Source organism: Chelonia mydas, chromosome 17 (genome assembly GCF_015237465.2).
Source record: "Chelonia mydas isolate rCheMyd1 chromosome 17, rCheMyd1.pri.v2, whole genome shotgun sequence".
Lineage (NCBI taxonomy): Eukaryota > Metazoa > Chordata > Testudines > Cheloniidae > Chelonia > Chelonia mydas.
The window spans coordinates 18,366,930-18,380,587 of NC_051257.2; the positions used below are offsets into that span (position 1 = coordinate 18,366,930).

At 38.0% G+C, this 13,658-nt stretch overlaps 1 protein-coding gene across 12 annotated transcripts in view; it reads left to right on the forward strand.

Moving 5' to 3' along the window:
* CUX1 (cut like homeobox 1) overlaps positions 1 to 13,658 on the forward strand; it is a 382,370-nt gene that overhangs the window by 42,183 nt on the left and 326,529 nt on the right. The window lies entirely within an intron of this gene.

Consider the following 13,658-nt stretch of genomic DNA (forward strand, 5'->3'; position numbering starts at 1 on the left):
ATAGGAAAAAGAACAGGAGTACTTGTGGCACCTTAGAGACTAACAAATTTATTTGAGCATAAGCTTTCGTGGGCTAAAACCTACTTCATCAGATGCGTGCAGTGGAAAATACAGTAGGAAGATATATATACACAGAGAACATGAAAAAATGGGTATTGAAAAAATAGGAAAGTAAGGTTGGGGGTGGGGCAAGGGCAGGGTGAATAGGGAGCATGGAAAGATAACTACTGTAACTTTTTCTCTAGGAAAGATGCCAGACATACATTTATAAACTGCTTTTATTAAAAATGGAAGGAAGTGGCAATTTGAGCAAGTGGTCTGATACTGGGTGTCCAAGACTTTCATTTCCTTCATGTACAGCAAACTCTGTCCGTTCAAGTGATTAGCCTGTGCTGTGTTAGAACACAGATTATACAACTGTTGCTAATGGTTTCAACTTTGGTCTCTGACAAAAAAAAATTACCATATTTTTATACCAAAACAATATCAAATATATGCAAAGATCACAGTAATTAGTGACAGTAAGCAAACCAACTTATGTATGTTTAATGTGAAGTGATGAGCTCCAGTTCTCAATTTATACATGCAACCAAAAATGACAGATTCCATCTATTCAGGAATGCTAGCCTGAGACATTGTTTGCTGCACTCATGTTCTGCATCCAGAAAGACAGTGAGATTCATTTAAAAATAAGAAGGGGGAAGACCCATTTGTCAGCCAGAGTTAAAGTTCCTTTGACGGCAACAGAGACAGAAGAGGATTTTCATTTGTAACTGCTTCAAAATTCTCTGCATGAAATAATGAGAACCCTGGGGCCTGCCCTTTAAATCTTGGAATATGTTATTTCTATAGAAATAGCTTACAACAGTATCTAAAAGGATACTTAGTGGAGAATTGCTATGTTTCAGTTAACGTGACCAAGTGTATTGAAAATAGCAAATCTTTAATTTCTTTACATTTTTGATAACTGTCTATTTTCTGTACCTGCTGTTGTCTCAATCTTCCAGATGCTATAGAAATTCATATAATTTTTATATGTAAACTTCCCTTTTTATTTTAAGCTTTTTCTTGTTTCAGTAAAAATGATGTGAAAAGGCCAACAACCAGTGCCTTCTATAAATAATTGAGCTGAGATAATGCAATAAAAATTTTCAGTGTAACCAGAATAAAACCAATATTTCTTTATCTTTATCAAGGATCGTAGAGTATTCTGTAATAGTAGTATCTTAATGAGAATAGATCACTTAAAGATAGTTCCCATGAAAGAAATTGGAAAGAAATTGTACTACTAAGGAAGCCTAAGGGGTTTCAACCAGTCTAGACCTACTGTAGGTGTAAAACTAACACTTCAAAGAGGAATCTATCCACTTGGTTATATCGACAAGGTAGATTGAAGGTGATTATTGCTCTGTTCACAAACAATTATAAGGTGGAGGCATGGTGTGAGAGCCATCTGAAACTGGAGGCTTCTAGATAAGATGGCAAACATGAAAGGGGGAACTGCTGGGAGGAAAATTTGTGCAGGAAAGGTGTAAGAGAGCAAGGCAGACCAACTAGTTTTTTTAAAACATGGCAGAGGATAGTGTTGGTTGTGATTGTGGAAATATTTGGGACACTTGAGTTGAAGTCTTTTTGGTAGACCTCTTGCTCTTTCTTGTGGTCCTAATTAGTGATTAATTCCTAAAAGATATTCTATCTTGGCTTTTCTTTGGAGGTAGAGGAGGTTATCTTCTTGATGATGGAGGTGGGGAACTTAAATTACTTTGAAAAATGACAGGTTTCAGAGTAACAGCCGTGTTAGTCTGTATTAGCAAAAAGAAAAGGAGTACTAGTGGCACCTTAGAGACTAACAAATTTATTTCAGCATAAGCTTTCTCTAAGGTGCCACTAGTACTCCTTTTCTTTTTGAAAAATGAAAATGTTTTGGTTTTTTCCTCTTCCACCAGTATATCTGGGGAAGATTTATTGCAGTTGTTTGAAATGGACAATAAAATAGTCTGCTCCCTATACATCATGTGGTGGAAGGATTGATAGACTTGCATTTCTAGCCAAGCTAAACAAGACTTAAATGTTGCCCAGGAATAATTGGGAATCCTGGCTAGATCTTCCTCAAATGAAGCTTCCAGTGGAAGCCAGTGTCTCTTGAGATGGTCTTCTATGAAAATGCATGCCTTTTTTTACATGTCCATATACGTGTTGCCATGTGTTCTGTTTTCGTAGCCAGAGCAGCCCTTGATTGACTTTCAGATTTAGCCCCTGACTCTAGAGCTGACCTGTATCCAGAAACAAAGGAGTTTGTTTTACAGATGAATCTGAGGCTTCTGATTATAGTTTTCTGGACTCACTTCAGTCTGACAGTAAGTGCCAGGGACTTGTTAGTATCACCTAGGAAGGCCTTCTGATGTAGGCTTTGGATTACATACCTTTCCACAAAGGACCTTCAGTGTGTTAGAAGTAAACTTTTGTCTTCCTCTCAACATGTGTTCTAGGCTAACTTGCTGCTTTTTCAGAGGTAATGTGGTTGTAGATTGAACATGGGGGTCATGGAATTAAATTAAACTAAATGGTTGCCATGAGCATGTTCCATTTACAAGCATCCTTTTTAACTTTGCTGGATTTTAGGGCCAAACCTTCAGTGGGTAGCTGTTGACAGGCTCCCATCTACTTTTGGCTCATTTACCCAGCCTCTCTCCCTCCTTTGTTTTGTTTTTAAGAGGAATGTAAACTTTTTTATTTAGGTGCCTTTAACTGGATTCTTTGGGTGGTAGACAGTACCAGAAACTTAATCTAATTCAAGGATAGTTTTCTTGGAAATGCCATCCCAGCCTCAAAAGAAGCAGGCATTGTTGGCAAGAAATACATTCGTAACTGGCTTTTTCCCCTCTCCTTCCCATTTGAATTCCTCTGTTTACTGGTTGCATGGTGGCTACTTTCCCCACCAACCCCCCCGTTATTCTTTATTTTCTTGTTTAGGCTTTTCAGTGGGAACATCTGCTGTGAATGATGGAATGACTGCAGGCTGGGATGGATGTCTAGTCTGGGAGTTTATAATCCGCTAATCCATAGATCAGCGTCCTATAAAGTGCAATAGTTGGGCTGCTCTGAGTTAAGGGCGCAATATTTTTCAGAGATGTGTTGGGGAAAAATACATCTGTTTGACTCTGACTTTCCTATTCAGAAAAATTCCCACCTTTCATTTCTTTCCTTCATATTCATCCTTATGTTATACATGTCATTTTCTTGCTTAGAGAGTTGGGCACAGTAGCCTCCAGTCTCCTTTGAACTAAACCTAGCATCAAGCAACTATGTTTAATCAGGTTTCAGAATAGCAGCCGTGTTAGTCTGTATTCGCAAAAAGAAAAGGAGTACTTGTGGCACCTTAGAGACTAACCAACTTATTTGAGCATAAGCTTTTGTGAGCTACAGCTCACTTCATTGGATGCATTCAGTGGAAAATTTTGATGAAGTGAGCTGTAGCTCACGAAAGCTTATGCTCAGATAAATTGGTTAGTCTCTAAGGTGCCACAAGAACTTCTTTTCTTTTTGCGAATACAGACTAACACGGCTGCTACACTGAAATTAGTCTCAAGGTGCCACAAGTACTCCTTTTCTTTTTATGTTTAATCACTTAGTTCTAAAATTTCAATGGTCCAGCCTGTTAAAGATATGTTCAGACTTCAAACACTACAAAAAAACCACACAAGACTATGGGGGAGGGAGGGCTGCAAACTTGTCATTTTCCTTGGAACAGTAGGTGGACTACATATTGCCCCAGTCCTTAGCAGATAATGGGGTAGCAGCAGATTGGAGGTGGAGGACAGTTGAGAGCAATAATACTTCTTGGTCACTGTTCACATTTTCAGTGATTAAAATCTACATAGAAAAGTATATAATGCACAATCTAAAAAGCCTGTTTTCCTTTTCTGTCTCTGTTTTGTTAAAGCATTTCTTGGCACAGTGATAATTTTTGGCCTTACTGTTTAGGGCAGTGGTTCTCAACCTGTTTACCATTGGGCCGCATATGCAGCTCTCTGTGTTATATGGGCCTCATCCACACAATATATATATACTATATCAGCTCTGTGCTGATTGGGCTGCAGGTTGAGATCCACTGGTGTAGCGGTAATTAATGTCCATAATAGTTTCTGGGGATTGTACAAGACTGAAGCAGGGGGGGAGAGAGAGAGATGGATGTATGTATATCAGGAATAACCTGGCATTTCAACACACAATGATAAGTCTGTCTCTAGATTAAAAGACTGTTCATGACAAGTAATAGAAGCTTGTGAAAGGTTACGTTAAAAGGTGTTAAACCTGCATTTTACTGCTTCATTAAATGGAAATAAATAACTTATCCTATCCAAAAACAAGTGTTTTGCAAATTACCCTAGAACTTTTTTTGTTGGCCATGAGGATTCATCCAAGTTTTTCTTTCCTCAACAGATTGGTTTTACAGTAAGAGAGTTTAAAAAAACTCCACAACTTCTTGGGCACGTCTGACATAAAGCTTTGTGCACGTGCTACCATAATCTGTGTGCACAGATGGTCACTTTTTAAATCCCACTATTGCAATAATTGGTTGAAGGGGCAGGGGGAGAGGAAGAGAGGAGGTCATGAAGAATAGCTTGATAAAACTTGATTATCTACAAAAAGTTTTAAAACAAGTAATGGAAGCTTAAGAAGAAGATTGACAACTAATTTCATTACTTGGAAATTTGTTTTTGTCTTACCTCTGCCTTAGTTTAGTTAATAATGTGAAAGTTTGATGATGATGAAAATATACAGTGGAAATATTTTAAAAGCCTTTTTGTATTCCTGACACTTACATTTTTTTTTTTAGGTATTTTAGTGCTTGTTGCTATCTAATTTTACTATACTCTCCATAAAGGGAGGGAATCTCTGAGGTACTGAGCACCTCCTACAAGGCAATAAATTGAGATCACTCAGCACCTTTCAAAATTTCCCCCAAAGCAACAGAAAAATATACAATATAATAACAGGTTTCAGAGTAGCAGCCGTGTTAGTCTGTATTCGCAAAAAGAAAAGGAGTACTTGTGGCACCTTAGAGACTAACAAATTTATTTGAGCATCTGATGAAGTGAGCTGTAGCTCACGAAAGCTTATGCTCAAATATATTTGTTAGTCTCTAAGGTGCCACAAGTACTCCTTTTCTTTTTGCGAATATAATAACAGTGCACTGCAGTCATATTGCACCTACTCGCTGAGGATCTTGAAGTGCTTTACAGAGATGAATCAATAAAGATTGATGTCAGTATTTCCATTTTACAGATGAGGAGACAGCCACAGAGCAGCTATGATGAGAACTTTCAGAAATGACCACTGGTACCCAATTTGAGATACCTGGAAATCTAATTTTCAGAAGTGCTAACAACCCCCTCCCTCCCATCTGTAGTCAACAAGGGCTGTGAGTGCTTAGCACCTCTGAATACCTGGCGTGTCTGTGTGGCCAACCACAATTACAGGCTAAAATCTGAGATACTAAAAACTAGGGGCCATTTCAGAAAATGTGGCTGTAAGTGACTTGCTCTCCGTAAGTTCCAAATTTGAGAATCTAACTCAGGAGTCCTGACTCTGATGTGCCTCTGCCAACTACCCTACTAGCAGTTACTCAAGGAGTATCATCTAGTTTAGAAAAGTTGAAGAGTATTGGCTATTGTTTCGGAAGAAGAGGCTTTCAGTGCATTTGATTCTATCTTTTGGTGATTGTTTTATGAGGCTGATTATTAATTGACTAAAACAAGCTCTGTATTGTTACTAGAGCTAGCAGTATAGCCTATGTGAGAGGTAAAACCAGGAGGTGTTTTTGTTCTTGTTTTTTGAGCCTTAGTTTCATATGTTAGCTATGTTACCTCTGCAAAGTAAAGTTCAGTATTGATAAAGAGAATGGCATTTAGAAGAATCCACATCATGTAAGGCGGGAGGTGTTCAGCATTTAGCTAGTATTCCTATGCATTGTGTTTTGGACTTTCCAAATTGGATTGGATGTTGTGATTGAAAAGAGTGTCAGCACTATGTAAATGAGCAAGGGAAGTGAAAGTGCATCTCATGCAGATAATTTCTATGTAGATAATTTGCCATAAAATTTATATTGCAGTCCTTAAAACCTTCAAAGATTTATTCTGTCTAGGGAAAGGTGATTTATATGATATTAAAACACTTTTTATGTTCCAGTCCTTTAGATTTAATGTTTATTGCCTATAAAAATGAAATCTTCCTGTGGATATTTAAAAGTTTTGGTACTGTGTGAAATATATTCAGCTTAGAATCTGAAATGCTTTGGAGATACAGTAAATAAGTGGTGGAGTATTACCTCAGATTCACTAACCTAGATGGTTCAGACTTATTTTACATAATGGACTCAACGCTAGATATTGCTGTGCTTTTCTCTGAGGCATGGTGAGTGGGAGTACATGCTGGTGAATCTGAGTGGAATTTTGTCGCTTCATTTTGGCTGACCATGGTGAGGATACCTCATGATGGTTTCTTAAACAGAATTGGGCCCATTATGCATAGGCACAGTACAAATATAGAGGCAGATTTGGTCCCTGCCCAAAGGAATTTTCAGCTAAGGGTCAGATTTTATTCCGATCTACACTTCAACATAGAGATGTAAGGAGGAGGGAAGCCTTTCCCATCATGTGCCTTCATAGCCTTCCCACCTTGTGGCCAGTTGCTTATGGAGAGGGTAAGCAGGTATTAAGTGCCTATTACACTCCCCTTGAGCAGGCAGGTGAGGAGTGGGTTGAGCTGTGGCTCTACCTCTTGTGCACTGAGCAGTGCACTTAAGCTGGTTCCGGGGGGATGTGAGGCTAGTAATCCCAATATTAATTTGCTATTGATTGAACCCTCCCACTCCTCTTCCTGGGCAAGGGGGAAGCAGGGAAGGAATTGTGCTTCTCTGAAGCATATCTTCTAACATTGGAAAGCTCCTAGGGTAGAATCACCCTTACACAGAGCAAACTGTATAAACACAATCAGGCCTAAGAACCTTGACAACCTACAAAGTATGGGAGGAGACAGAGAAACCAAATCAAACATGTAAACGTTTCTATATGGGTTTTGTAAGTTAGCAGTGGTGCCATTACAAAGTAAACCAATCCCATAATGTATAGCATTGAATCTTTTTTCCACAGTATTTTCTATATTTAAAGTATATGCTGCAATAGAACTTCTACGCAGTGACACGCACTGCGCAGTAGACAGCAAGTTGACAGAAGTTGGGAGAAGTTTGGCAAGTTCTTTTTACATTTTCATCCAAAGTCTGCAGAATTCTGAACACTCTTTAAATCTTGTACTTTTTAAATTTAAGATTCATTCATATTTAACCAAGTCTTTAGTAATTTGAAATATCGTTGAAAATACTGCAGTTCTGAGGGTTTATAAATAATGCTAAGCTTGCTGCTGTACCTCAAATAACTTTTAATGCAATAATTCATCTTTTTAAATTATTTTGTTCTAGAGTGAATTTAATTCAGAGGCGTGAAGTTTTGGAATAGCCTTCCAAGGGAAGCAGTGGGGGCAAAAGACCTATCTGGCTTTAAGATTAAACTCGATAAGTTTATGGAGGAGGTTGTATGATGGGATAACATGATTTTGGCAATTAATTGATCCTTAAATATTCATGGTAAATAGGCCCAATGGATTGTGATGGGATGTTAGATGGGGTGGGATCTGAGTTACTACAGAGAATTCTTTCCTGGGTATCTGGCTGGTGAATCTTGCCCATATGCTCAGGGTTTAGCTGATCGCCATATTTGGGGTCGGGAAGGAATTTTCTTCCAGGGCAGATTGGAAGAGGCCCTGGAGGTTTTTTGCCTTCCGCTGTATCATGGGGCATAGGTCACTTGCTGGAGGATTCTCTGCTCCTTGAAGTCTTTAAACCATGATTTGAGGACTTCAATAGCTCAGACATAGGTGAGAGGTTTTTCGCAGGAGTGGGTGGGTGAGATTCTGTGGCCTGCGTTGTGCAGGAGGTCAGACTAGATGATCATAGTGGTCCCTTCTGACCTTAATATTTATGAATCTGTGAATTCTCCTGAGACGTGTTAGCTTGATTGCACTGGAGTCTGAAGTTCTCCCTTTAGCCACTGCACAAGTACAGCAAGTCAGCAGCAGTACAAGCTTTCTCACATTGTCCTACTACTGGGCCTCAATCTTGACGTGGGAAAAGAGGTTATTCAAACATTACATCATCAGGGAGCCAAGTGAACAGCGCAGGTTCAAGTATGAACTTTGGTGAAGATTCCCTGGGGTGTAAAAGGCTGGGCCCAGATTCCTAAGGCCTAGGAAGTGGCTGGATATTGCAGCAATAACATCTAAATGTCCAGTAGTAAAGTGCAGCACTTGCTGCGGTATGTTCTGCTTGGTCATTTGTGTATCATTTAAACAATGGAGCCAACTGCTCATCCTTCAGGCTGGAGGGTAAGGCATGATCTAGTATGTATCAAAAATAACAAGGATGGAGACCACTGTTCTTATTCTGGTCTAGATAGTGTGGAATAAAAGCTAAACTTGGGTAGCTGGTGGACCAAGGGAGAGCTCATTCTGGATAAATTGGAAGGAGCAGGGAGGAGGAGGAAAGAGGCCTGAACATAAAAAATAGTAGGACAGATTCTGTTTTCACTCTCATGCAGATTCATTGCAGAGTGGCATGAGTATCACTTAACAGAATTAGAACTAGTTTTTAAAAATATTAGTCAGGTTTCAGCTGAATGTTCTATTCGATTCCTGTCTTTGAAAAGTTCACACCATTTCTGTGGACACACTGTGTAGCTACAGAGCTTTCTGCACAGCTGTCTTTACAGTGTAGCTGCACATTTGAAAGACTGTCTTCACACTCAAAAGAACTAAACTCATATACTTTTTTTATATTGAATGTTGGATTCTCTGAACAGCAGCAAAGATTACAAAGAGCCTAAAATATTTTAAAAGTAACATTGGCACCTTTAGTTTTGCTTAGATACCTTTACATAAGAGGAGTCATGTTTCTTTATGATCATAGCAATTTATATATATTGTCAAAAATCACATGAGAGTTCCACTCACTGCAGAAAGCTGTGGTGTGCAGGATGCCATAAAACTCAAGAGTTGGATATCCAAGTCATGCCAGCAGCATCTCATCCTTAAAAATCCCTAGGTGTTCTTCAGATAGGACGTTTTTCCTTTATATTCAAGGAGCATCCTAAAGTAAGGTGGGTGGAAGAAAAAACTCCTAAATCAAGATATTTAGTAACTCTGCATGCATATTTGTGTGTGGACTAAGAGTTTTCTCATTGATTTAATTTACAGCTGATTCCATTTTAAACTTATGGACATTCTGGTCTAACTTTTATACCACTAGGCTTCAGACTTTACGGAGCTCCGTTCTGATTGCTCTCCGCAAGGGCACACTTGTTCCTAGCATCCAAAGGCCTCCTGCCTGTCCACAACTTCCAACTGAATAATGGAAATTTTAAAATAGACTCTCATCTATTGTTTTTTGTTTTTTTAGGGTGGGAGGGGGGGAAGTCTCCAGACCTGGGATAGGGGAGAAGGGTGTGCGCTCAAGGACAATGAGTCTCATAGGACAGATGGTAAGGAGTAATCTAGTCATTAATAATCAATGTGAGGCCTCAAAAAGTGCATAAGGGGGAGAGAAGATGATATTGGTTTCAGAGTGATCAACTGAAAATTGCACTGTTCACATGCTACCATAGGTCAAACCTTTGGATGCTGCTTTTGGCTGAAGAGTTTTGGGTAAAGTTCCCCTTACTCTGTTTTTTCTGACATGCCTTCTCTCAAGGTTCAATCATCCTCTTTATTGCAAGAAGAGGTTGAAATGTTGAATGCCCTTGAGGTTAGCTTTAGCTTTTTTATTTTCCTTTTTAACATCTATGGAATATCTCAATTAGGAAAAAAGAGGATCCCAAAAAGCATATGGGAAAATGTTTCCTTCTTTGCTTTTTATTTTTCCTTTGTGATTGGTTTCATCATGTACTCTTAAAAATGCTGGCTCTAAGTCATGGAAATGAAATTTCCACAAAAGAAATGTATCTGTATTCAAAATGGGCTGGATGGTATTGTGTGAATTTGGTACCCATTACATACAATCCAGGAAAATTACATCTTTCCCTTCACCTAGGTCAGTGGCTCTAAACCTTTCCAAAGTACTGTACCCCTTTGAGGAGTCTGATTTTATCTTGCGTTCCCCCAAGTTTCACCTCACTTAAAAACTACTTACTTACAAAATCAGACATAAAAATACAAGTGTCACAGCACGCTATTACTGAAAATTGCTTACTTTCTCATTTTTACCATATAATTATAAAATAAATCAAATAGGAATATAAATATTGTAATTACATTTCAGTGTATGGTGTATATAGAGCAGTATAAACAAGTCATTGTCTGTATGAAATTTTAGTTTGTACTGACTTCGCTAGCCTGTTGTAAAACTAAGCAAATATCTAGATGAGTTGATGTACCCCCAGGGGTACATGTGCCCCTGGTTGAGAACCAGTGACCTAGGTCACCCAGCAGAAAACCCATAAAAGTGGTACTGTTTGTCTCCAAAGAGATTTCAATCCAGCTTCCTTGTTTGGAAATCACTGTTTGGCACAGTGCCTTTCAAGGGATGAAAAACAAAAAGGATCCTTAATAGAGGGGCAACTTGCTCTCCCGACTATCACCACCAAAGCAAAAATCACTGTACTGTGGGTGACCCCATCTTTTCATGTACTCTCTCTCTATATCTTTCTACTGTATTTTCCACTCCAGGCGTCTGATGAAGTGGATTTTAGCCCATGAAAGCTTATGCCCAAATAAATTTGTTAGTCTCTAAGATGCCACGAGGACTCCTCGTTTTTGCTGATACAGACTAACACGGCTACCACTAAAAACCTGCATCTGATAGAATATCTTTTGCTGTGTGTGAGGGGGAAGGGATGAAGTAATTTGTTCCCTCAGCTTGTGAAACTGCAGTAATTAGCAGACAATCTGCATTGATTGAGACAGCTGCATTCTTTACTGAAAGATTGTAAACATACTGTCTTTGCAGAATTGTTTTTAATGCTGTAAGTGCAAGATACTGAAATATAATGTCTTTGGCCAAAATTTTGGACTTTTCAGTGACTATTATAGTAGGGTTGGCAGTGTCACTGTAGTTAAATCTGTTGTTTTGATTACAAATCTCCTTTTAGTGTGGTTTATATAGTTCCACTGCTATTCCTTGCAGTAAAAGTTGACAAATTCTTGAATTAAGATGTTTGAAGAGTTGGAAGTTGTTTAGCCATATTTTTACTATGGAGCAGAACGGTGCTTTCTACACCTGTTACATCTAATTCAGTGCCACTCCCAGAGTGGACAGGGTGTAGAGTGAGAGAAATTCTAAAGTATGTTTTTATTTTAATGTTAAAAATGCTGTACAGTAATGAATACACTAATGTGCCAAGTTGTCCTGAATTTTAAGAGAACTTTGGGCATTGCCTTCATCAGAATTTCTTATTATGTAATCAATATTATTGCTAATGTACATTAACAAGTGTTCAGTGAATTGCATGCTAAACTGTCAATCTATATTAAGAACCCTAAACAGAATATGCAAACTCTGGCTCTGTATTAGCTTTCAAAGCTCCATAATATTTGCTGCATATTATTCTTAATATACTCTAATGATATGCACACTGTGACCATAGGGCTTGCCTCTGTGTGAATGCACATGTACTAAACTTTTTTCTGTTTCATGTCACAAAAAATGAGCTGAACAAAATATCCACATTGTTTTTGGGAACACTTAATTAGAAACTGCACTCTATATTCCAACAGATGTATTTCAGTTTTAGGTCAAACTGGTGCTTAGAGGACTGCAAAAATCTCCCAAAGGTTTCAAAATCTGACAATTTGTCTAAAATTCATAACACCCAGTATTGGTAGTATAACGATAGGCATATATTGTTAATGTTCCAAATGAACATATTGTCATATAACTTGTTCATTCTTACGGGTTTGGATATGAACACGAATAGGTCTAAGAGAGGCTTTTTGTTTTAAGAGAGACTTTAAGTAGGATAAAACCTGAATAAGGAAAATGCTTGCTTGTTTATATCATAGTTATTTCTATAGTTATTTTAATTTCTAAATAATTTAACATACAAACAATGTTACAAAAATAAATACAAACTGGATTGATATCAACAATCATCCCCCTTTTCCAAGCCTGGGAAAATGTCTGTCTAAGCCTTGCAGCATGCCCCAAAAGTCAACAAACTCTGGCTCTATCAGTCCAAAGGAGGAAGCAAATTTCAGAGTCAAGGACCCTCTCTGAAAACACCCTGCCAAAAAACCCCTCCAGTTTAAACTATTTATATGAAGAGCGATTATAATTTGCCAGTAATTTTCTTCTGCTCTCACTGTTGTTGTAGATATTTGTGTTTGTGAATACAAGCTCACTATCCAGTTTACTCTGCAGAGTCCTGCAATGAACTCATCACCCTGCATTTGACATCAGCCTGTCATTATATCGGGTATATCAGGAATCCAGCCATATGACTTGACTTCAGGAAGAAGAGATGAGCTAAGAGATGACTAACCTGTATTTAAACACGTCTTTTAGTAACTTGTAAAAGTGGCAAGGGAAATCTGTTAAAATTATTAGAGAGGGTAACTTGATCGAATTTTAAAGTAAGATATACTTGCACATTTCCCCTAATGTGCAAGTCCGTCTTTAATGTTTTTAAACTAACAAAAACAAGGAAATTCCAAGTTAAAACTCCAGCTCCATCCTTCCAAACCATATGTGCTGTGATATATATAATAAGACCACACACTGTGATCTACTATGATGTTTCTACAATACTTCAGCATAGTAGGGGGAAATGAAAGATAATGTGACATGTCAGCTCAAATTCAGAATTCCCTAGTCTTTTTTCTTCTCCCAGAAGAGTTACTTTATTGGAATGTAATTAGAGAAACATTTTTTTTAGGTTTCTTTTTCAGATACTTATTTGTATTATCTGTTGGGCACAGGATATTTTCAGGAAAGAAGTTTTTAATAGGTGCAGTTTTATTAGTCATAATCTCCTTTGGATGCCAGTGGACAGTGGTAATGGTTGTGATGACAACTTTCAGGCCAGATGGCTGTTCTCCTTCATGCATAGTCCCATGATAACTGTCTTCCAAAGAAGAAGTGAAGTTCTCTTCTTTATCCAAGGCAAGTTAATTGTGAAATTTGGGTGTTCCAGTTGGGAGTTTAATGTGCTATGGATTTGCATTAATGTTTTCGAAATTACGTACATTAATGTCTGCAAATGAGCTTTTAATTTAAAGAAATACATATGGATATTTTTCAGAAGTTCTGAACACTCAGAATTCTGATTTAAACAAGATTCTGTGTTTGTGTGTATTGACTTACTCGTAGCAAAATGCATAGTGAGTTATAAATCCTGGTCTGTGTTGTAGTATGGGTTTTGCTCACAGCATGGTCATACCTCATTTATTAGTAAAGCTTAGGTTGAAGAAGAGGAGTAACTAAATACTTTTAGCTAAGTTCTGTTACATCATTTAAAGGCTTGAACATTTTTTTTTTTTTAAATTTAACCCATGCCTTTAAGATTACGTTTTACTTTGAGCTGAGGCCCTATGAATTATTTAATGTAACCCAC